This window comes from Pseudorasbora parva, chromosome 1, assembly GCF_024679245.1.
Source record: "Pseudorasbora parva isolate DD20220531a chromosome 1, ASM2467924v1, whole genome shotgun sequence".
Classification (NCBI taxonomy): domain Eukaryota; kingdom Metazoa; phylum Chordata; class Actinopteri; order Cypriniformes; family Gobionidae; genus Pseudorasbora; species Pseudorasbora parva.
Window position 1 is genome coordinate 21,629,934 of NC_090172.1, and position 23,736 is coordinate 21,653,669.

Consider the following 23,736-nt stretch of genomic DNA (forward strand, 5'->3'; position numbering starts at 1 on the left):
GCCTTGACTTTGTGACATTCACGTTTAAATCAGTTGTTTTGCCATTTCTTTTGTAATTAATTGTGAAATTTAGGCTACTAGCAATTTTTGAGTGAAAATGGTTTCAAATGGTTTCAAAGTTTTCAAAGCAAAACATTTTTCCACTGTATATCTGTGCATACTGGTATGTGTATGGTTTATGAAGCCCACTGTGCTATGATAAAGTGTTACATAAAAATGTTATTATTATTGAAGCACAAGATTACTTGTCATGCAATGTCAACATGGCATCACCATGAGGTGGCACAGCAAACAAAAAAACAAAAAACAAAACAGTTTGTTTATAGAAGACTGCAGTCATCTAATGAGACTGCACCACACGTCAATTTAATGATATTGCTCACAAATACTTAGAAAACAAATGTTCTTGTCAATTATCAAATACTACACCTTTAATTGTTCAATTAGTTGTTCTACTACGCAGTATAAATGCACACGCCTAACTTGTTTTTAAGAATGATGTAGACCAAGTTGGACTACTAGCCTAAGTCTCTCTCTCTCTCTCTCTCTCTCTCTCTCTCTCTCTCTCTCTCTCTCTCTCTCTCTCTCTCTCTCTCTCTCTCTCTCTCTCTCTCTCTCTCTCTCTCTCTATCTCTCTCCACCCTCGGCACCGCAGCTGATGCTGATGCGAGTACACTCATTCTGACTCTCACATCCTGAGCGGAGACACTGTCACCTGCTCCTTCTTTTTTCTCTTCATTGAACTTTGAGCAGCGCGTTCATAGTGTAGTCAGCGGCGTTTCGTCTCGTTATTCTCAATGAAGATATGACAAGAGCAACCTCTCACGAAAGGAATTCGTTACACTGATGGTGATCAATGGAGGAGACGCGCGTGGACACTAGACCGGTTTGATCTTTGCAGGACACATCCCAGAGGTTTTGAGTCTTAAGAGGAAGCTAGAACCGTTTCAATTCCCGAATACATCTAACAAGATCAAACACAATTTCAAACGGGAACTGGCGGGGCTTTGAAAACAGACCATAGCCTACTCAAGAGCAAAGAAAGGTGGATGAAGACTATTTTATTTAGAGATACGTGTCAATACAAGAGCAGTATAAGCAATACAAGAGCAAGATAAACCCGTATGAGTTAAAGAAGATCGATTCAACTGACTGTGCGCCGCGTTGAATTTGAAAGGTAAGTTGTCAACTTATGCTGAAGTCTGCCATGTGTCAGTTTTGAACAACGGTCATTTTAAAAGGATTTAAAAGGCGCTGTGATTTGACATGTTGAATTTTTGGGGTTGTTTACCATTTACCAAATCAGACGTAGAAAATAATTAGGCTATACTATTTTATTTTACTGTAAACCATTAGGCTAGGCTATAGAACAAGTAAAACATTGATTAATTTTGTTTAAAAGATTTTTTTTTACGGTAGCCTACAGTGTAGTTAAAATTAAGTTAAGGAATGACATGATTATCCTAATTTAAATTAGCCTACTTTTATGCACATCGCTGCATAGGGTTGATTCCAGAAACCAACAATAATTTGCTTTGAATAAAAACGTCTGCCAAATGTGAAAAGTTGTTGCCATATTTAAGAAGACAAACCATCAAACTTACTAAAGAAACTAAAATATCTTTCTAAAATTATAGTTTCAAGTTATGCAGGATACATTGGCGTGCTTGCTTGTTTTTCTGCATTAGAGTAAACATAACAACACTAAACATAGAATACAATCTTGTAGACCTAATGCTTGAGACATTTCTTGCAAAAAAAAAAAAGTGATGCCAACCTTGACTTCTAACCCTGCTGATTTTACAATCCTTGGCTGGTTTTAGCTGGTCTCTCATGCTGGTTTTATAGGGGGTTTGGACAGGCTGGTAGAAATTCAGCTTTGGCAGGCAGACCAGCTAAAACCAGCTGAACACCAGCCAGGCTGGATGACCTGCTTACCAGCCTGCATGGGCAAACAGCTTACATTCCAGTTTAAACCAAGACAACCAGCCTAGGGGGTTTCAGCAGGGAATATTCCATAGGCCTATAGTTTTTAGAAAACTACTGGAGACAAAACACAAGATCACGTCTTCAATAAACTGTTAAAAGTGGGTCTACTGTTTTATTGACACACAGTCTGGTAAAATGACAGAAGCAGCTGTTGCTATTCTCTGCAATTTTTGTTCACGAGCATATGCATTTAACACAATTTTATTAATTTATAGCCTACTCTAACTTTTGTAGTTAGTTAATGAGATGCGAAAACATTGTTGAATCTGAATTCTTTCAGTTTCTTTTGGCAAGTGGTGGTCACTGCAGAATAAAAAGGATCTCCAGCTTGCCCTCTCTGGCCGTCTAATGGGTGGAGGGATATATAAGGGTTTGGATGTGAGCAGCCTCTTTTTTGGGGGGTTCAAAGTTAGAGCATAATGTAGTCCCCACATGCAACCCCCCCTCCCCCCATTAGAACCCCGCTCTGCCTATATGCTAACCTTGATTATACTAATTAGTTTTACATCGTCCATTTAAGTTATAGCCTACAATAATAATTAGGTAGGTAGCCTAATTCACAATTCTTAAAATAATGCAATTAAAGTTAGGCCACAACTTGTTTGAGACGCGCCGCGTAGCACAGCGATCAGAGAAATGACCGCCTCCATTGTATCGTGACTATTAAGGTGATTAAGTTGTTTATTTGCGTTACAGTTGGGTCAGCGGGATAACCGCACATCACTGGGTCTCCTCATACTGAAAAGCTAGTTGTCTGGCTGAAAACTTCCGCCTCGGACGCGCTGGGGAAATAGATCCCTGACATGAGCGACTAACATCATCGACAAACAACAACACCGGCGGATAAACCGCACTGATCCCTGCGAGTGGCCACCTGTTTCCAGCGCAGACCAGCCGGTAAGCGCTTCACTTCACTAAGGGACAATGCAAGAGAATAGCCTACTGTTTGTGTACGTCTCCAAAACGTTTAGCATGTTATCCCTTAATGTGAATATTTCCATCTGGGCGACCGTTATCCATAAAAGCGCATTAGATATCTTGGAAATCTTTTAGTCATAGAGTTCGCATGCTTTAGTTTATAATCCAATCACTTTATAATGTAGTTGAACCACTGAACGAGGCTGAACGATTGTTAATCAAGAGCACAGAATCATGCTCAAAGGTACTTTGAGGATCCAAATCCTCTTTCATCTCTATTTGCGCACTCATTCTTTTCTTCTTCTTATCCTTTCATTCAGACTCTATCTCAGTCACCCATTCCCCTCATCTCTCGCTCAGATTATTTTCCTGTAATCCAACGCACAGCTGAAGTAGCGTTTGAACCTGGGTTATGCAATGACACTGGTGAGGATATTGTCTAGGCGCGCGCAACCTGCGTGTGTTTCGTGTGTTTCGTGAGCAAATCCCTCTTAAATTACAGATTATAGAGGAATGGGAAGACATGGGCGTGTGATGTGATGGTTATACATTTAAAAATGGCTTTTTTTTTGTTATTGCCCAGTTGGGTTTCTTTTCTCATATTGTTATGAGAGGCTAATTGCTTTGTATTGTCATTCCTAAAATGCGTGCTCATATAGCACCTTGTTAGCCTAGTCACAGTCATTTTCCAGTTATGCTAGATATTTTGTCCTTTGCGTGTCCTTGCTAGTAGTACACTGCCAACAGACACAAAACAAAAATAATTTGACCAACACACCCAGATAGGCAGGGAGAAAAATATTGTTTTAATGAGCAATTATACTGCCAGATGCCTTTCTGCCCCTTGTTTGGTTTGAAGGAACATCAGCCCAAGGAGAGCCATGATGTGAGAGCTGTGACATTAAAGACAACATACTAGGGAAACATATGCCTGTTTAATGCTTTTAAAAACTCTCAGAAAAATATCCAAGCGCTGGTAAAACATCTGTTCGTACTAATTTTTATTTTCTTATAAATATTTTCTTCAATCGGTTGTTTGGAAGTTAGTGTAATTCAGTCCTCTTACATTTTTGCTATACTCCCAAAACATATACTTACAATTCGCAGCATGGTTTCCATCTGAAATGACTACTAGTGGCAGTAAAACAATTTTATTCTTGTTCACACAATTTGTGGTTAATGATTAATAAAGACTTTATTTCCAACTGCTGCGATACATACAACAATCAATGTGATAAAACATTGACAGATTCAGGTTCATCGGTTATGAAACTGAACATATTGCATCACTCACTTGACAATTCACTATAGTGTTGTGAAATGTGTAAAAAGTAAATGGAATCACATGCCCATCTTTCCAGTGAGCTTGGCTTACGTGTAGTGGGTTAAAATATGTTTTCCAAATGAATGAAGGCTAAAAGTTTCTCAAGCCACTCTGCTATTTATTAGACACTAGGCAAGCCTTTTCTGGTCCAGGTCACATTTTTTATTAATATAGAGCGTTAGTGTGCCAGGAAATATGTCTTATTTGACCTGCGGGATTGGTAGTTGGAGTGAGCGAGGGAAAGAGGTAATTAAAATAGATGGGTTGAGGAAATTGAGATTGGCTAGGCTAACGTTATGGAATCACTTGTCAAAACCAGCAATGTCATTAGTCATGTACCTATTCGTGCGACAAGAGAGGCACCAGCAGTTTATGTGTGGTGCTGACAAACATGTAGTGTTGTTGAATGATATTTATAATAGAAACAGGAAGCACTCGGTTTTTATAAAATTATAAAATGTTCAGCATTCTCATACTTTTTTTTTGTCAGGTGGCACTATATCTTAAAAATCTTGAAATGGGGTATCCGGTTTAGTTCAAATCAATCTATTGAAGCAAAACAGAACTGAAATATGCATGTATAATGCACTGGTTTAATGGCACAAAGACCCTTCCAGAGTATTGGTTTGTTTGAGGTGTAGATTAAACCTAATTCTGCACCAAATCCATCATTTAATTACTATTGATAATTCAATTGTTTTTTTTCTATTCAACCCCTGAAATGTTAAATGAGTATTTTCTACAGATGTGTCAGTGTCATGATTTAAATAGTTGTGGAGTAAAAACCAAAGTTTGCATTTGAAAATGTTAGGTTATTACTCAAAAACCCTTCTGAATGTCACAATATATAAAAGAGTGGTACGATTAATTCCTAATGCTGAATTCATTGCCTTGGCTGGACAAACATCTTTTACTCCCCCTGTTGGTTATGATTTGACGTTGTTCAAAATATTAATGATCATCGATCTTGATAAAAGACATCACCTGACTCCATAAAATGGTCCTATTCTGGAATGTCAATCATACAGAATCAGTGGCTGAAAGGCAAAATGATCATTTTCACATGAGATATGGCGGCAAATTACAGGGGGAAAAAATTACTTTAAAATACATCATGATTTTTTTTTTACACAGAGATTGGCAAGTCTACTCTGTAAATTTTCTAGTGACTGATTACATCTAAATTTTTCACTTGGACAAATTGAAATTTTATGAATTGATACATTTTTCCGTTGGCCGAATTGATTTCAGTTAATTAAATTGCATCAATTCACAGAATTTCAATTTGGCCAACTGAAAAATGTATCAATTCATAAAATTTCAATTTGTCCAAGTGAAAAATTTAGATGTTATCATTCACTAGACAATTTTCAATTGCAGACATACTTTTTTTTTTTTTTTTTTACAGTGTATTAGTAAAATCTTTTGACTTTATCCATCTTTGTTGAAAAATTGAAAGAAAGAAAAAAACAATTGTGTTTTTTGCCACAAGTTTGCATGTCTGTAACTCAAGATGTATTAAAGATATCTTAATACCCTTCTAGGTTCTAAATCTTAATACACTTTTTATTTGGAATCTTACATGGCATATACAGTAGTATGGTTTAATAGATATATGGGAATCCTAATGCATTCAAATGGTTGAATTTTTCCCATTTTCAATGGTCGAAAAACAAATGTAGGTACTTTCACAGCTGATACTTATTGTGTTTAAAGAGGAATGTCTGAAGAACAAATAATGAAAGTAGAAATGTATCCAGTTTCCCTTTGTCAAAATAATTGCATACAAAATACCAAAAATATAGTGCCAAAAATATATATGTAACTCAGAAAGTATTAAAGATTATCTTTAATATAATTTTACATTCTTGTTCCTATGAAATTTTTCTTTTGGAATCTTAATTTTTAAGACCCTATATGGTTCAATCCCATGAGATATTGGAATGTCAATACTGTGGAATGAACATTCAATTTCATAAACTGTTAAAATTAACAAAATCCCTTCTTTCAAATATCCTCGAAACTGCTTCGAATATAGATTCTTATGAATACCCCTTTGAGAGCATGTTAATGTGCCAACTTGACCATTTCAGTTAATTTTTGGCACTCAGAGAGACATGTTGTATCCACTTGTTTTTATAGAGTGAAACAAGATACACTAAATTGCCAAAAGTTTTGGGACGTTGACCTTTAAATGCACATGATCTTTAATGACATTCCATTCGAGGTTAGCCCACCCTTTGGAAGTTGACTGGGAACTCTTCTGGGAAGACTTTCTAAAAGGTTTAGTAATGTGTTAATGGGAATTTTTGACCATTCTTCTAGAAGTGCATTTGTGAGGTCTGACACTGATGTTGGATGAGAGGGCCTGGCTCACAGTCTCTGTTTTAATTCATCCTAAAGGTATTCTGTCGGGTTGAGGTGCATGCAGTCAAGTTCGTCCACACCAAAATTCGCTCATCCATGTCTTTATGGACCTTGCTTTGTGACCTAGTACGTAATCATGTTAAAACAGAGAGGGGCCATCCCCAAAATGTTTCCACAAAGTTGGGAGCATGGAATTGTCCAAAATGTCTTGGAATGCTGAAGCATTAAGAGATCTTTTCAGTGGAACAAAGGGGCCACGCCCAACCCCTGAAAAACAACCCCCATATCATAATCCATCCTCCACCAAACTTTACACTTGACAAAATGCAGTCAGGCAAGTACCATTCTCCTAGCAACTGCCAAACCCAGACTCGTCCATCAGATTGCCAGACAGAGAAGCTTGATTCCTCACTAGAGAACGTCACTCCAGAGAACACTTGAGGACATCATTGGAAATAAAAAAGGCTTGGATTTAACTGCTCGGCCATGGAAACCCATCCAATGAAACGCTCTGCCACACTGTTCTCGAGCTAATCTCAGTGTTTGTAAGCTAATTAGAAGGCCACACGAGGAGGTCTGTAGCTATTGACCCCCCCCCCCACACACACACACACCGATCAGGCATACTATTATGACCACCTTCCTAATATTGTGTTGGTCCCCCCTTTGTTGCCAAAAGAGCCCTGACATAGACATAGGCATAGGCATAGACTCCTGGTGTTAGCGGCAGATCCTTTAAGTTCTGTAAGTTGCGAGGTGGGGCCTTTATGCATCAGACTTTTTTTTGTTCATTACATCCTACAGATGCTCGATTGGATTGAGATCTGGGGAATTTGGAGTCCAAGTCAACACCTCAAACTCGTTGTTGTGTACCTTAAACCATTCCTGAAAAGGTAGGATAGATGAGGTGATTGAAGGAGGGGTAAATGCAAAAGTGAGAGATGATCTCTGATTATTTGATAAGTGGAGTCAGTCTCTGACTCTCACATATCAGCTGATAAAAAAAAAGTGATGCGCAACATCTGCCTGAAGATGGCGAGAACATGAAAGAAGCAGAGTGAGAATTAGAGGTGTGAGAAAGAAATCTATGTATGAGGATGTGAAAGAAAAATAAACGAAAGGAAGGCTTTTTTTAGGTCAGATTTCTCCCAGAGGCTCTTAATGTTAGATACCACTCTCAGAAACTCTTGAGAGAAAAATCTTTTGAATTGGGGACCTACATCTCTCGGACAACCCTTAAACAGCAACACAGACCACTGAGACTGTAGAGGTATGTGCAGTGGCCCCAAATGAGAATTTGGACACTTAATAATGTATGAATGTCTTACATTCGGTTTGAAATGAAACTTTTCACTCACCAGCCAATTTGGCTACTAAATCATTCAGAACTTCTTCTATCCAAAACAGAAATATCAGAAATAAACCTGATATTCAGAAATCACATAGATTTCAATATATTTAATATAAAAATTGGACAAAATTAATTATTGAACAATAGCTTTATATTTTATGACAGTCAGTCATTTTTTTGCGCAAAAATCTCATGTAATGATATAATTAAGCCCCATGTAATTATAATTTAATGACGATACAATTAATACACCCCTAACGTCAGTATATGGATTGCAGTGGTAGTATGAGATGAGGCAAAGTCCTCACAATTTTTTAAATAGATCAAATGTACACCTAATTTCACATAAATTACTTTTTTTTTTTTTTTTACATTTATTCCAAAACATGAAACTAAATGCAGTTATAATTTAAACAATGTATTTTATCTGTGAAATCCAAGTGGGTGAGGTTTCTTCCCATTATTCAGACTGATTCACAGAAGTAGGACATGTACAAAATCAAGAGGCAGGATTTATCGCAAAACATATCCATAGCGCAATAGATGCATTGCCTCCTCACATGTGACTTTACCCTATTCATTCCAAACTACCCCCCCCCCCGCCCCCCAACCAAACCCAGCACTTGCTTTAGGGGGTCTGTTAAAACTCAGTGAGCTCTGGGGAGGCAAGAGAGACAAATGTTTCTTTACAAATGGTTAACTAGCAGCATCAGAATAAAGATGCTAAAGTGCATCTCGGCATCTGTATGGTGACATGCAGAAGTCTCTGATATGAAAAAGTGGTCTCTTCTTTTTGCCATTGCACAGTAGTGTTACGTGGTGCTAATTTTCATAACCCACCAAACTGGCTAGTGAATCCATTGTTACGTACTAGTGTTGTAGTCAAGACTACCTCCAAGACCTAGTTGAGACCTAGAATGCGTGTTGGGACCAAAAAGATCAGAATAAAGACTCTGAGGGGTTGAGACCAAGACAAGACCAAGACTAAGGCAGAGTGAGACAGAGTCAAGAAAAAATACCAAATTCATAAAGCTCAAAATTTTTGCCTGATAAATTACTTATTTTTAATCAATACATATAATTAGAATAAGACCCCAAATAGAGCTGTTATCAATCAAATGAAATCATTAACAACAAAATCTATCTTTGCACTGCCTACAGAAGATGCACCTGAATTAGTCAATTACAAATGCATAAATAATGTTGAGAATTATGTTTTATTATGATTATTATTATTATTGAATGTTTACAGTTTACAGCATTTTTACTCTGCCAGATGTTGTCGTCCACAACTCCAGATGTTTTCTTGCATCCTTGTATATATTGTAATGAAACATGATGTTCACAGACCTTTGCCACTGTGAGCCCATATGTTAAACAGAAATTTTTGTTGTTGTTGTTGTAAAAATCTGAGGGAGATGCAAATATTAAGTGTTAGAAATATCAAACAGGAGGAAGCCGAAATATATAGGGGAGGTGTGGAAGACCAAATTGTGAAGTCAGGTGATGTTATGGGTTCAGCACTTGTAGCCACTGTCCATTAGAGGACATTTATGTTTGACACTAGCAAGCTGCGACTCTTAGCATGGAACTCAGCATGCTGACAACCATTTGGGGCTGCAGGAATGCAAATTGCTCATGGTTAGATACCACTTTGCAAACTGTGTGTGTATGTGTGTGAGTGAAGTATAGCCTCCTACTGTCTGCTAATGTCACGCTGTCTATTTGGCTGACGACGCTCAGCATGGCACAGTTCTGCTCTTCCCCAGTGCTGCGGGAACCATCCAACAGTGAAGGCAGTTCCAGAGCTTTTACTCAAAGAATTTGAAAGCCTTCTGAGAGCTCTGAGGGGTTTTAAGGAAAAGAAATGACTCGCTTCTGTGGAGAAGTTTTAAAAGTTGATCTAAAGTGACACAGATTTGAAGTTGAGGCTGACATCTCTTTCTCTGCTGGATGAGCTCATGAGTATTTTCAGATGTTATTTGTAGATTTTTTTGTTTACTTATTTGGAAGTAATCTAAAAAATATGTTGAGGAGTATGAAATTATGGCCCATTTAGGCTAATGGTACACTGTACCCTCTAAGTATACTTTTTCAGAATAAACATCAGGGGCCAGATACATTAAACAGGACAAATTAACATGAGAGCACATTTCCATAAAGACTGCGATGGGAGTAGAAAGTTCTGCATTTGAACTATTGACACTACGCAAATTAAAGCACACAGATAATTTTTTTTTACTCAAACTTTTGTTGTTGTGCTAAATTTTTCAAAGCAGACATCCTAAATCTAAATCAAGTTTTGATGTGGGGATCAATACATCGTTTTTACAGAGAATGTTTATTTAATGCAAGTCAACATCCTTATATTTTAAAGACAGCCAAGTTTAAGGACAAAAACGTGCTGCTGCACAATTTTTGCTAAATTATATATATTTATTTATTTATTTATGTTTCCTATCAAATATTCAAAGTGAAATGTCTCATGAGTAATTCTAAAAGCACATTGAATTTTCTTTGAAACCATTGAATATGACTGTGACAGTATTTTAATGATTTTGCACATTTTGTGGCAGTTCTGAAATTAAATATTACCAAACCCTACCCTAAACCTAACCAATATTGTAAGCAAAAGCATATGTAAGCTTTGCTTAAGAAACAATGCCATTTTATCCTTGTTTTACAGGATAGTAAAGCTCTATGGCACTATTTTAACGATCTGTGGTGAGTGGTGCAGGTGCAATAGAAATCGGAATCTATTTTTGCCAGTTTAACGACGGAAAAAATGGTCGGTATGCCCAGTGCATGCCTAAAAAGGTTGCACCTAGTCTCCTAACAAGTCATGGGTGTGTTTTAGGCATAACGTGCAATAAATCAGTCCGAGTCTCATCTCCCAAGTTGCGCTTGCACCATGGCGGATTCACTATTTACATGGCAGAATTTGTGAGCGGAAAGACTGAATGCATCTCTAGAGAGGAATCTTTTTATTTTTTTAATCTTTACAAATGTTTTTGTGCTGCTGCATTTGTGTGTAACAATCAATCAATCAGTCAATCAATCAATCAATCAATCAATCAATCAATCAATCAATCAATCAATCAATCAATCAATCAATCAATCAATCAATCAATCAATCAATCAATCAATCAATCAATCAATCAACTTTATTTATATAGCGCTTTTACAATGATGATTGTTTCAAAGCAGCTTCACAGAGTTAAACAGGACAATATTGCAACACAATTTGATTTGGCTGTAAAGTCTTTCTGGAGAAAATAGTGATGTTATCAGCTTATTTTAATTTATCATAGAGCGACAATTAGCACCTCCAAGTCCGAGGCCATGGTTCTTAGTCGGAAAAGGGTGGCTTGCTCAAATGGATCGGTCCAGCATCTGCAGTAATGCAGGCGATGTACCGATCTGTCGTGGTGAAGAAGGAGCAGAGCCGTAAGGCTAAGCTCTCGATTTACCGGTCAATCTACGTTCCTACTCTCACCTATGGTCATGAGCTGTGGGTCATGACCGAAAGGACAAGATCCAGGATCCAGGATATAGATAGGAATAGGATAGAGATAGGGTGAGAAGCTCGGTCACTCGGAAGGAGGTCAGAGTAGAGCTGTTGCTCCTACACATCGAGAGGAGCGAGCTGAGGTGGCTCGGGCATCTATTTCAGATGCCTCCTGGACGCCTTCCCAGGGAGGTGTTCTGGGCACGTCCCACGGGAGGAGGCCCCGGGGAAGACCCAGGACACGTTGGAGGGATTGTGTCTCCCGGCTGGCCTGGGAACGCCTCGGGGTTCCCCCGGAGGAGCTGGAGGAAGTGGCTAGGGAGAAGGAAGTCTGGGCGTCTCTGCTTAGACTGTTGTCCCTGCGACCCGGCCCTGGATAAGCGGTAGATGATGGATGGATGGATGGATGGATGGATGGATGGATGGATAGAGCGACAATGTTGGCAAATCAGTATTATAGTTTATAAAATTAAATAATATCTAATAAATTAATTTCATTTGTATATTTAGTTTAATTTAGAATAATTTGGATCACAATTTTAGTGTCCCCAACTGAGCAAGCCAAGCCAAAGGCGACAGTGGCAGAGAACCAAAACTCCATCAGGACATGATGGAGAAAAATAAACCTTGGGAGAAACCAGACTCAGTCTGGGTGCCAGTTCTCCTCTGGCCTATTATCAAACAGTGTATGATTATTATTCTGGCAACCTTACAGGTCAGAAATCATATTAGATCGGAATATTCAAAATCTCTGGGTATCATGCAAGAGACGGGTTTATTTAGGGTGGCGCGTCGATTACACTAGAGTATTAATACATGAAAGATCGGAGTTATTGCGCCGGAGACGGGTTTATTGAGGATGACGTGCCGGTGAGGAAAATTCAGAGGAGACACCAAACGACACGGTCTCAGCAGACACTCCAGGATGTGTTGGTCATGTCCAGACGCAGGTCGGCCATCCGATCCGGATACAGCCTGGATCCGGCCGACTGCAGTAAACCTCGGGATAAACAGAGAGACTAACATTAGCCTAGATGCCACTCTTTTTATGATGTAACAAGTACATCAGGTGTTATGGGAAGTGTTCCCGGTTCCGGCTGACCTAGTTAATGCCGCCTAACAGTCAGTCAATTGATCTGAATAATAATTAAAAAAAAAAAGTTCTATGTGCATGGCATAGTAAAGAGATGTGTTTTTAGTCTAGATTTAAACTGACAGAGTGTGTCTGCTTCCCAAACAATGCTAGGAAGACTATTCCAGAGTTTAGGTTCTAAATAGGAAAAGGATCGACCGCCTGCAGTTGATTTAGATATTCTAGGTATTATCAACTGGACAGAGTTTTGAGACCACAATAGACGTGATGGAATATAATGTGTTAAGAGCTCACTTAAGTACAGGGGAGCTAAACTATTTAGTGTTTTGTAAGTAATAAGCAGGATTTTAAAATGTATGCGATGTTTAATAGGGAACTAGTGCAGTGTTGACAGAACTGGACTAGTATGATCATACTTCCTGGTTCTAGTAAGAACTCAAGCTGCTGCGTTTTGGACCAGCTGGAGTTTGTTTATTAAGCGAGCAGGGAAACCACCCATTAGAGCATTACAATAATCTAGCCTTGAGCTTATGAACGCATGTACTAACTGTTCAGCATTTTGCATCGAAAGCATGTGCCGTAATTTAGATATATTTTAAAGATGATAGAATGCAGTTTTACAGATGCTAGAAACATGGCTTTCAAATTAAAGATTGGTATCAAAGAGCACACCCAGGTTCCTGACTGACGATGAGGGCTTGACAGAGCAGTCATCAAGTGTTAGACAGTATTCTAGGTTACTACTTGTCGAGCTTTTCTGTCCAATAATAAAATAAAATAAAATCAGTTTTATCTTAATTAAGTTGCAGGAAATTACTATTCATCCAATTTTTTATATCAACTCTGCATTACGTAAAACTAGTGAAGTGATATGTTTTGTCAGGGCGTGAGGAAATATAGAGCTTAATATTGTCAGCATAACAATGAAAACTAACGCCATGCTTCCTAAAGATATCTCCCAGTGGCAGCATATACAGGGTGAAAAGCATATGAGCCTTGCGGCACTCCATACTGAACTTGAACTTGAGATCTCTTTATTTACTGCTACAAATTGATAACGGTCAGATAAGTACGATTTAAACCATACAAATGCAATTCCACTAATGCAACTTATTGTGATCGATAGTATCAAATGCAGCGCTAAGATCGAGTAACACTAATTAAGAGATACAGCCACGATCAGATGATAAGAGTAAATCATTTGTAACTCTGATGAAAGCAGTGTCAGTACTATGATACTATGATGGAAATCCTCACATATACCATTTCTTTCTAAAAAGGAACATAATTGTGAAGACACAGCCTTTTTGATAGAAACGGTAGATTCGAGATTGGCCTGTAATTGACTAATTCTTTAGGATCAAGTTGCATTTTTTTAATAAGTGGTTTAATTATAGCCAACTTAAAAGTTTTTCAGTACATGTCCTAATGTCAAAAATGAATTAATAATATTAAGCAGAGGATCTATGACCTCTGGAAGTATCTCTTTTAATAGCCTAGTCGGTATAGGGTCAAGCATACATGTTGTTTTGGATGATTTAAAGGGGTACTTCAGCGCTGGGAAGATGAATCTGTATTTAAACTGGGTCATCAATGTAGTAGAAATGTGAAATTATTTTTGAATTTGGTGCTTTCTAGACTGAGAAAAGACAGAAAATGTATTTTTGTCTCATGGGGATGAAAGACTACAATTCACAGAATGCTTCGCTGCCCTGTGAGGCCATTCCCAAAGCCACCTAGGTTACTGGATTACTGTGACTGAGTTGAAGACACTACAATTAAAACCTGAACGTGTCTGTTAAATATAATGAGTGAGTCAACGCGCGAGTATCACAGCACTGAGCACTAACTGCAGGAGTGAGAGAAATTAGCTCGTGATGAGAGCTGAGGTAATCGCGACTACACTCGCGGCATACATTCACAACGCGAGTTCAGTCTGGCGCTTTTCAGTTCATGCCTTTGCAAGCTTAACTTTCATAGAAATTAATTTGAGAAGTTAAAACACTTACATTGCTCACCATAGCTTCGTTTAAATGAGTGCCTGCAGCTGAGCTGAGCTCTCCGAGCTGAGTGTAACCCATGAGTGTAACCCATCCCCCGTGCGCGAGTTCAAAACATGCGGAAATGGCTCCCTCTGCTGGCTGTAGTCTTTAGCCTTATTCCAAACATTCCTCCTATGATGCAAATATCGTCAATTTGCATCATAGGAGGAATTTTTCCAGAAATAAAATGCATAAATCTCTTGTCTCAGGGGGATATAAGGGGGGAAAGCACAATCATTTGATTATACTTCAGGGTTTCTACTGATACAAAGCCATATGCTAATCGCTGAAGTAACCCTTTAACAAGTTTAGCCAATTCTTCTCCTCCTATAGCAGTGAATGACTGTAATTTTTCCTCAGTGACACTACAATGCTCTGTCTGAAGTGATAATTTAGTAGACGGCTGCATGGTTATAATTTTATTCTACTATTATCAATCTTACTAGTAAAGAAGTTCATAAAGTCATTACTGCTGTGCTGTTTACAAACGTCAGAAGTTGAAGCTTTATTTTTTGTTAATTTAGCCACTGTATCGAATAAATACCTAAGGCTGTGTTTGTTTTCTTCTAAACGAGTTGAGAAGTAAGCAGATCTAGCAGTTTTTATGGCCTTTCTGTATGCAATCATGCTCTCTTTCCACAAATTGCAAGAAACCTCCAGTTTTGTTTTCTTCCAGCTGCGCTCCATTTTTCTGGCTGCTTTTTTAAGGGCCCGAGTGTGCTTGTTGTACCACGGCATTGGATCATTTTCTTTAATCTTCTTTAAGTTCCGGGGAGCCACTATGTCTAAAGTGCTAGTAAAGAGAGAGTCAATTATTTCTGTTGCAACATCAAGTTCCTCTTGGCTATCTGTAATGCTGAGGAGATGGAACTGATAAGGAAGATTATGCACAAAGCAATCTTTAGTCGCAGCGGTTATAGTCCTGCCGTATTTGAAGCGAGGGGATGGCTTTGCTGCCTTAGCTAAATCAAGTATACATGATACTAGGTAATGATCTGAGATATCCTCGCTCTGCTGCAGAATTTCAACGGTATCAACATTTATTCCATGTGACATTATTAGATCTAAAGTATGATTACGGCAATGAGTGGGTCCTGATACGTGTTGTCTAACCCCAATAGAGTTTAGAATGTCTCTAAATGCCAATCCCAATGCGTCTTTTTCATTGTCTACATGGATATTAAAATCACCAACAATTAGTACTTTATTTGCAGCCAATACTAACTCTTAAAGAGTGTACACCCGTTGTGCACCTGTCTATATTACTAACGCTCCCTTTAAATAACAGAAAAATACTGCGCAGTCAATGCTGCATCAATGGCACAGTTGTTTTCAGTTGCCTCAAAATAGCAACGCACCAACAATGCACCTGAACACACATCGTTTTCAGACCAGCACGCCCATGGGCGATCAGAGGGGCGTGAGTGCATTTGCTATTCAAACAACTGGATGCAAACATGATAACTGCAATGGGCTGAAACATTGCAAAAAGCACATGCGCCTGGTGTCGTATTGCGTCAGCTGTTTGATACAGTCTTTGAGGACTTGTGTTTATGGGACTCATACGGAGCGGTCCGCATCTCCAGTGCAATGCTGTGTACCAGGTGATCTACTGAGCAAGTTTACTATGCCAATCGATAATAAAAAAAAAAAACTGGAACAGTATAGGTACCGAACAATTTTAGATTTTGCTATTGTGTGGACAAACAAACAGCAACAAACAGGTGATGTCACCAAGACAATTTCTTCTGAATGTCAGCATACTTGGCAATACATTTCATTCTTATTCTGATTCTGCTCCACCACCAAACTGATGCTATTGGTTTAGCCAATGTTGCTGAGGTCTGAGTCAATGTTTACATTGTGGATGAATCATAGTACAACTGACTACACAAGTTGTCTCTGCATATTAAGCTAATATCAAATAAAGTACATTAATAACATTACACACATCATTTTAATATCAGACAAATAAGTACAGAGATAAACATGTGGAGGACTCCCTAACAAATATGACATACACCATATGTGTGCTATCAGGGTTAGTAAACTAACACTAGCCATGTCCATGTGTGTCTGACAGATGGGAGATTTTCAGCCCCAAATGCAAGAATTAGCATTATCAAAAGTGGCAGTTAGAGCTGCATGCTACTTTTACATCATCACCACCAGCAGTACAATCAGCATGTGCAATTACTATTTTCAGTGAGGAAGCCACTGTATTCTGCCCTCAGCCCCTCTCTCTCTTAATTTTCTATCCCTCTCAATTTTTCTGTCCATCATTCTGTCGCACATTGTGATAGACCTTATTAAAGGCAGACACTAAGAGAGACAGATAAATCATAAGTGCACTAATGCACTGATAGCTTGTTCGAGTGAGCTTAATATTTTCACAGAGAATGTCACCATTGCAAGCAATCATTTTTTTATTTTATTTTTTATGTACTGCGTGTGTATAACACTGACCTGGAAATCTCTTGAGAGATTCATTGTTTTCTTCACAGCAGGGCTCGTTTCTTTTCATCAGTGAGTTCTTTTTATCAGCAATATCAGTACATGTATTTTTGTCTTTTTTTCTGTCTTCCCTTTGTTTCTTCCTCTCTATTCCAATTCTCCCTCTTTCTTCCATTGTTGTGTTCTGTCCCGTCCCGTCCCATTGTTCTTTGGTTGTGTTGATACAGTTGTTAATTAGAAGCAGTGAGGTTTAATTATTTAGGCTCAGTAATTAGATCCTATCAGCATACTTGGATTTTACTTTTGTACAGTGTTAGTCTTGGGTGTTAAGGTGTCATCTGTTACCTCAGAGGCGGTTCTGAACAGATGCAGCTTGCTGGATGTGCCCTCTGTGTGTTTACATCTGGCAGAGTATTGTTTTGCTTTCTTTTTGGGTGGCAGCCTATATGAGTGTGAGTTTGTTTAGGTTTGTTCAGATGTGTGTGTCTGTGTATGTGGTGAAATAGAATAAATTTATTGAGGTACAAGAAGCTGTGCAGTGCTGTGTAGTCATATTTGGTCAGCTGAGAGATTCATTGTACATGGTGGAAAGAAGAATGAAACAGTCATCCGGGAATAATCATAAAATAAACATCAGTGAGATCATGACACGAAGCTACACACAAAAATATTTTTTTACATTACCATTCAAAGTGCCAGTAAGTGCCAGTTTTTATTTAGAGAGGATGCATTAATTAATCAAAAGTAACCATAAACTCTTTTATATTTGTTGCAACAAAATATTTTTTTTGAGTAAATGCTGTTTTTTTTAAACTGTAAAATACCTTGTAAAAAATATATCACAATTTCCACACAAAAATTCAACAGCAACTATTTTGAATTGCATTGATACAATGAGAATTGTATCTTGAGCACTAAATCAGTATTAGAATGATTTCTGAAGAGGATCCATGTCACTACAGGAATAAATACATGAAAATAGAAAATAGTCTATTTATATGGTAATATTTATAAATATTATTGTTATTACTTATTGTTATTATTGTAATTATATATTTAAATACTGAGTAATATTAATTAACATGTACTTTCTATAGGTTTATGGTAGGAGTAGGGTTTGGTTGAGGGTTAGTTGCATGCAGGTAGTTGCATAATGTATAATTTACTATTACATTTAACATATGTAACAAGGACAAGTAAAATAAAGTGTTACCAAAGATATTTTACTGTTCTGTTTTGCATGCACATATTATGTACTTATTATAGTAATTACAATAGCTACTAACCCTTAACATACCCCTAAACATAACCTTAAAGGCCCACTGAAATCAAAATTGAAGTTTTTTAGTTTTTAGTATGACAATGTAAGCCTTAAAGTTATGAATAAGCTGATGTGTTCCAAAATAATGACACAATTCTCATTTAGGAGATATAAGCATTCAAAACTTACAGTCTCTTACTTCTGTTAAAAATGAATTACAGATTTTGATGACATCATCGCAGACTTCACCTTCTCATCAAATCTTCTGTCGAATTAAAATGCTCTCTAGAATCTTAAGCCCGCCCCTTACACTGATGAAGCTGTTGCGGCTGAAATCGGTCAGTTTTTAACACATTTACTAATTTCTACATGGTCAACAGCACATAGCACACTATATATGTGATTGGAAAGGATTCAGTGTAAATATGCTTTCAGTTAAGGGGAATGAAGTCTGGTTTCACGTTAGTTTCATGCACTGCAGCAGCGCACACACATAGTCTAGACCAGAGCCGTTGATTAGAGACACGAGAGCGCAGCGCGGATCATATGCGCGAGTCCGCGTAGACAACAAACATATCGGACCCATTTGAATTTTGCACAGAATGCTGTGTTTCAATAGCCTAGAAATCTAGACGCACCCTAGCGGGAGCAAATTTAATCTGCCCGCAAGTGTCGTCTAGGAACTCTCAATACCCTTCTGAGCTGTATTCCTCACAATCTGGACGGGCCAATCACGTCGTGTATAGAGTCGGCGGGCGGGGCCATAATGACGACGGCCGAGTTGCGTTGCGTGCTTCTAGTAAACACAGAAACTGGCGAACGGCGGTGGTCTTTCGAATCAGCTTTGACCGCGACTCTGGAAGACTTGGAGTTAAGCTTTCCTCTGTGAAAAGAACAAAGAACGGCACTGAAGTCATTCTTAAAGGGAAGATGTGTTCTGAGTTTAGCCGACCGGATAGGGCGAATGTTTAATCTATCAACGAGCTCTGCTTCACCTTCGTTGCTCTGGTTGGTGTAGCGCTATCCTATCGCATGCAGAGGGAGTTTGAAAGACAACCGTTTATCCCGCCCCTCAGATTGAGCCCTGTCTATGGTGAGTTTCCAGACCAAACATCTTGATGTGGGTCTGGCTTGTCAGGCTAATATTTCAAAGCGATATGGAGGAGATTATGATGATAAACGTTTAGAGAAAACTGGCTTTACCAAACAGAAAGGCTCTAGTCAAAGTGTGATATTATTAACGAAACGAAACGGTTGTTTCAAAAAAGGGGAGGGGCTACTAACAGCTGGAGCCGTTTCAGGGGAAATCACGTCAACACATTGAATAATGCGGCGTGTTTCAAGGCCCGTGTTTCATGCGGGCATCCAGAAATGAAATTGAAGCCATTAATGACTCACCCTAATGTCGTTCTACACCTGTAAGACCTCTGTTCATCTTCAGAACACAGTTCAAGATATTTTATATTTTAGTCCCAGAGCATATGCAGTCTATGCACACTGTACTGTCCAAGTCCAGAAAGCTAATAAAAAACATCATCAAAGTAGTCCATATGTGACATCAGTGCTCTCGTGTGAAACGACATTAGGGTGAGTCTAACCCATTTTTGGGTGAACTAACCCTTCAACCCATGTAGTTACCCATTAACCAGTACTTTCTTAGGAAAGTGTGTAAGTGCACATACAATAAAATGCAACCAGAAATAATCAACCCCAAATTTTTGAACGCTAGTGTACATGGACATGAAATATTGATTTGAGTCTGAATTATTTTATAATGTGAGAAGAAAGAGTCAGCAGAGTTATACAAAAGTCATTATGCCAGCAGTGTAGGTGATAACTGCCAAGGATGATATTAAATATAGTCAATTACATTTGAGCAGTTATTGAAAAAATATTTTCCTCTAGTCAGATTCATTTAACACTGTAATTGTATCCATTTGTAAAGATGAGAGATATTCATCTAACATCTTTAAAAGTTTTATTTTTTATCAGAATTTTCTCAGCCCTTCTCAGAGGGTTTGTGGGATATTCAGTTTATTTAGTTAGTAAATTTTATATGTGTAGTGTCTACACTTACCTAAAGGATTATTAGGAACACCTGTTCAATAATTGCTCATTAATGCAATTATCTAATCAACCAATCACATGGCAGTTGCTTCAATGCATTTAGGGGTGTGGTGCTGGTCCAGACAATCTCCTGAACTCCAAACTTATTGTCAGAATGGGAAAGAAAGGTGATTTAAGCAATTTTGAGCATGGCATGGTTGTTGGTGCCAGACGGGCTGGTCTGAATATTTCACAATTTGCTCAGTTACTGGGATTTTCACGCACAACCATTTGTAGGGTTTACAAAGAATGGTGTGAAAAGGGAAAAACATCCCGTATGTGACAGCCCTGTGGGCGAAAATGCCTTGTTTATGCTAGAGGTCAGAGGAGAATGGGCCGACTGATTCAAGCTGATAGAAGAGCAACTTTGACTGAAATAACCACTCGTTACAACCGAGGGATGCAAAAAAGCATTTGTGAAGACACAACACACATAACCTTGAGGCGGATGGGCTACAACAGCAGAAGACCCCACCGGGTACCACTCATCTCCACTATAAATAGGAAAAAGAGGCTACCATTTGCACAAGCTCACGAAATTGGACAGTTGAAGACTGGAAAAATGTTGCCTGGTCTGATGAGTCTCGATTTCTTTTGAAGACATTCAGACGGTAGAGTCAGAATTTGCAATGGCAAACAGAAAGAGAACATGGATCCATCATGCCTTGTTACCACTGTGCAGGCTGGTGGTGGTGGTGTAATGGTGTGGGGGACATTTTTTTTGGCACACTTTAGGCCCCTTAGTGCCAATTGGGCATCGTTTAAATGCCATGGCCTACCTGAGCATTGTTTCTGACCATGTCCATCCCTTTATGACCACCATGTACCCATCCTCTGATGGCTACTTCCAGCAGGATAATGCAACATGTCACAAAGCTTGAATCATTTTGAATTGGTTTCTTGAACATGACAATGAGTTCACTGTACTAAAATGGCCCCCACAGTCACCAGATCTCAACCCAATAGAGCATCTTTTGGATGTGGTGGAATGGGAGCTTCATGCCCTGGATGTGCATCCTACAAATCTCCATCAACTGCATGATGCTATCCTATCAATATGGGCAAACATTTTTTAAGAATGCTTTCAGCACCTTGTTGAATGAATGCTACGTAGAATCAAGGCAGCTCTGAAGGTGAAAGGGGGTCAAACACAGTATTAGGATGGTGTTCCTAATAATCCTTTAGGTGAGTATTTGGTCATTTTCTTTAGAAATATGAGACGTATGAAGGTCAACATTAGTATTCTTCTACCCTTGAGTACAGTGGTCCAACTTAATTTATTTTATGCAGTAGAATAAATCATATACATTGTCAGCCAGCCAAACACCAAAAGATCTAAGAATACAATGTGCTATTGATCAAATATTTCTTTGCCTGAGGGCCGGTAATAATGACATCAGGTTGAAGAGCATATTATGGTATGTTTGGTGAATCCTGTCAAATTAAGCTTAAGTCAGTCAAATGTAGAGTGTCCATTGAAGAGCTGACATGATCATTGAATCGAAGGAAGATATACTCATGTGGAAACAGAGTAACAGCTTGTCTCCTTTAGCTCTCCCTGGAGCGATTCAAAATGTCAGTGGGATTAGTATTAATATAATGATTGAATGAGAGGATGACGTTACGCCTTGTTTTGTGATTGCTGTTGTGGGATTGATTTACAGAGTTAGCTCACTGAGCCAGTCGTTTCATTTTCAATACCATGCCCTTTCTGTTCAGGCACAGAAATTTTTGGATGCGGAAGGGGAGCAGTGCTTTGGGACAAACTGAGAGTAATAGTGTGTATGCTTATTTGAAGGGCAATGTGAAGCCATAACCTTTGCCTTTTCATAGCATATTAATCAGGGAAAACAGCAAAGGCTGTAAACTTCTGGCATCTGGCAGAACTGTCAGTTCCCCTCCAGTTGCTAATTGATGAGCTCGTATCCGCGCGGAAGTTTGGCCATCAATGATCTCCTGTGAGCCAAGACACGGGAATGTGGCCCGTACACTTCATCAGTCAGAGGACTGCTGAATTACTGCTGTTCAGGGTGAGATGCTGTGAATACTGTCCAGAGTTACTGGATATTCTCACGCGGCCCTCCATCACTTGATTCTGATTGGTTGATTGTGACATTCTGTGCTCAAGTATTTGTGTATATGACACCAACTGTATAATTAATTGATACATGTTATTAGTACCATGTCATTATCAGTGATTAGTAAAGATTTTGGGTAGGCAATTTGTTCCAAAAACATTTTTATTTAGTTATGCTGGTTGAAAGTCTTTTCATCTCCTGAAAGCAATCATTAATTTAAGAGGTCTTAATTTATATGTATATTTCTCATCTGTGGAAGGCCTAGAACCATGAAAAGTCCAATTGTTGTATACGATGTCCTACCTGCCTGTCAGCATGTATTTTCATAACTCTGCAGATCCATCTGCAGATTTCATGCTGCAGAGTTAGACTGACATCAGTCACAGAGCACCACAACCAAACCAGCAGTTACCTTAGTTCCACCTAAACCAGTGTTTCTCAAACTTTTTCTGCCATTCCCCACTTTGGAGGTAGGGAAGGGCCATGAGCCCCACCTGTCCCCAATCACCCAACAAAATGGTAATTATCTAGGGTTTAAGTTTGCCTGTTAACATTTTATTTGATTAACATCACATTTAAAACTTTCATGTGTACAGTCAAAATATTTTAGCTGAGTTTTTTTTAAGGCAACGTTATTTTAGAACGTTTCATCTTAATGTTTCTATGGCAACGCGTCATGTTTATCACGTGACTCACCACAATCAAAAAAGCGCTGAATGACAGATGTATCGCTTTTATTACGTGTTTTTATTTTTTATTCAAAATATTGACTTACTTGCTTACCATGTCATCAACTGTCTAATAATCCAATTGTAGGTGTGTTTTGCCATTTAAAACCCTTTATAAATGATCTTGATTTTGATAATATCTATAATGTGAGATGGGCGCTGCCACGTTTGAACAAATGCACCGCAGTTCAGAGTCCTGTCAATCGGATTTGCAGTACGTATATTCATCAGCTTCTCCTGGAATAAGTAAGTGACCGGTGAACTGGGAGAAGAATCGAGCAAACTTTATAGTTACTTACACTATGTGTATCTCATATGAATAAAACTTTTCGGCCAATTATATTTGAATGGATTGTTATTGCTGCTTCCAAAGACACCAGTGTGTATTCTACAAACTCTAAATGTATTGTTTTATAGTACTTGTGTATTTAAATGTTACCTATTCAATTAAACCTAAAATAAACAGTATGCGGTTGAAAACACTGCATGACGTATGTCAAGAGCTGAGCGCGTATGC

General features: G+C 38.5%; 1 protein-coding gene across 2 annotated transcripts in view; it reads left to right on the forward strand.

Annotated features, from left to right (window-relative positions):
* The first annotated feature begins 695 nt into the window (after positions 1-695).
* The window catches only part of slc8a4b (solute carrier family 8 member 4b), a 93,736-nt gene continuing 70,695 nt past the window's right edge, over positions 696-23,736 (forward strand). For both annotated transcript variants that reach the window (XM_067434516.1, XM_067434598.1), the window contains exons 1-2: positions 696-1,177; positions 2,686-2,886. The gene's annotated coding sequence lies outside the window, so the exon portion shown is untranslated. The remainder of the gene's footprint in view (positions 1,178-2,685; positions 2,887-23,736) is intronic.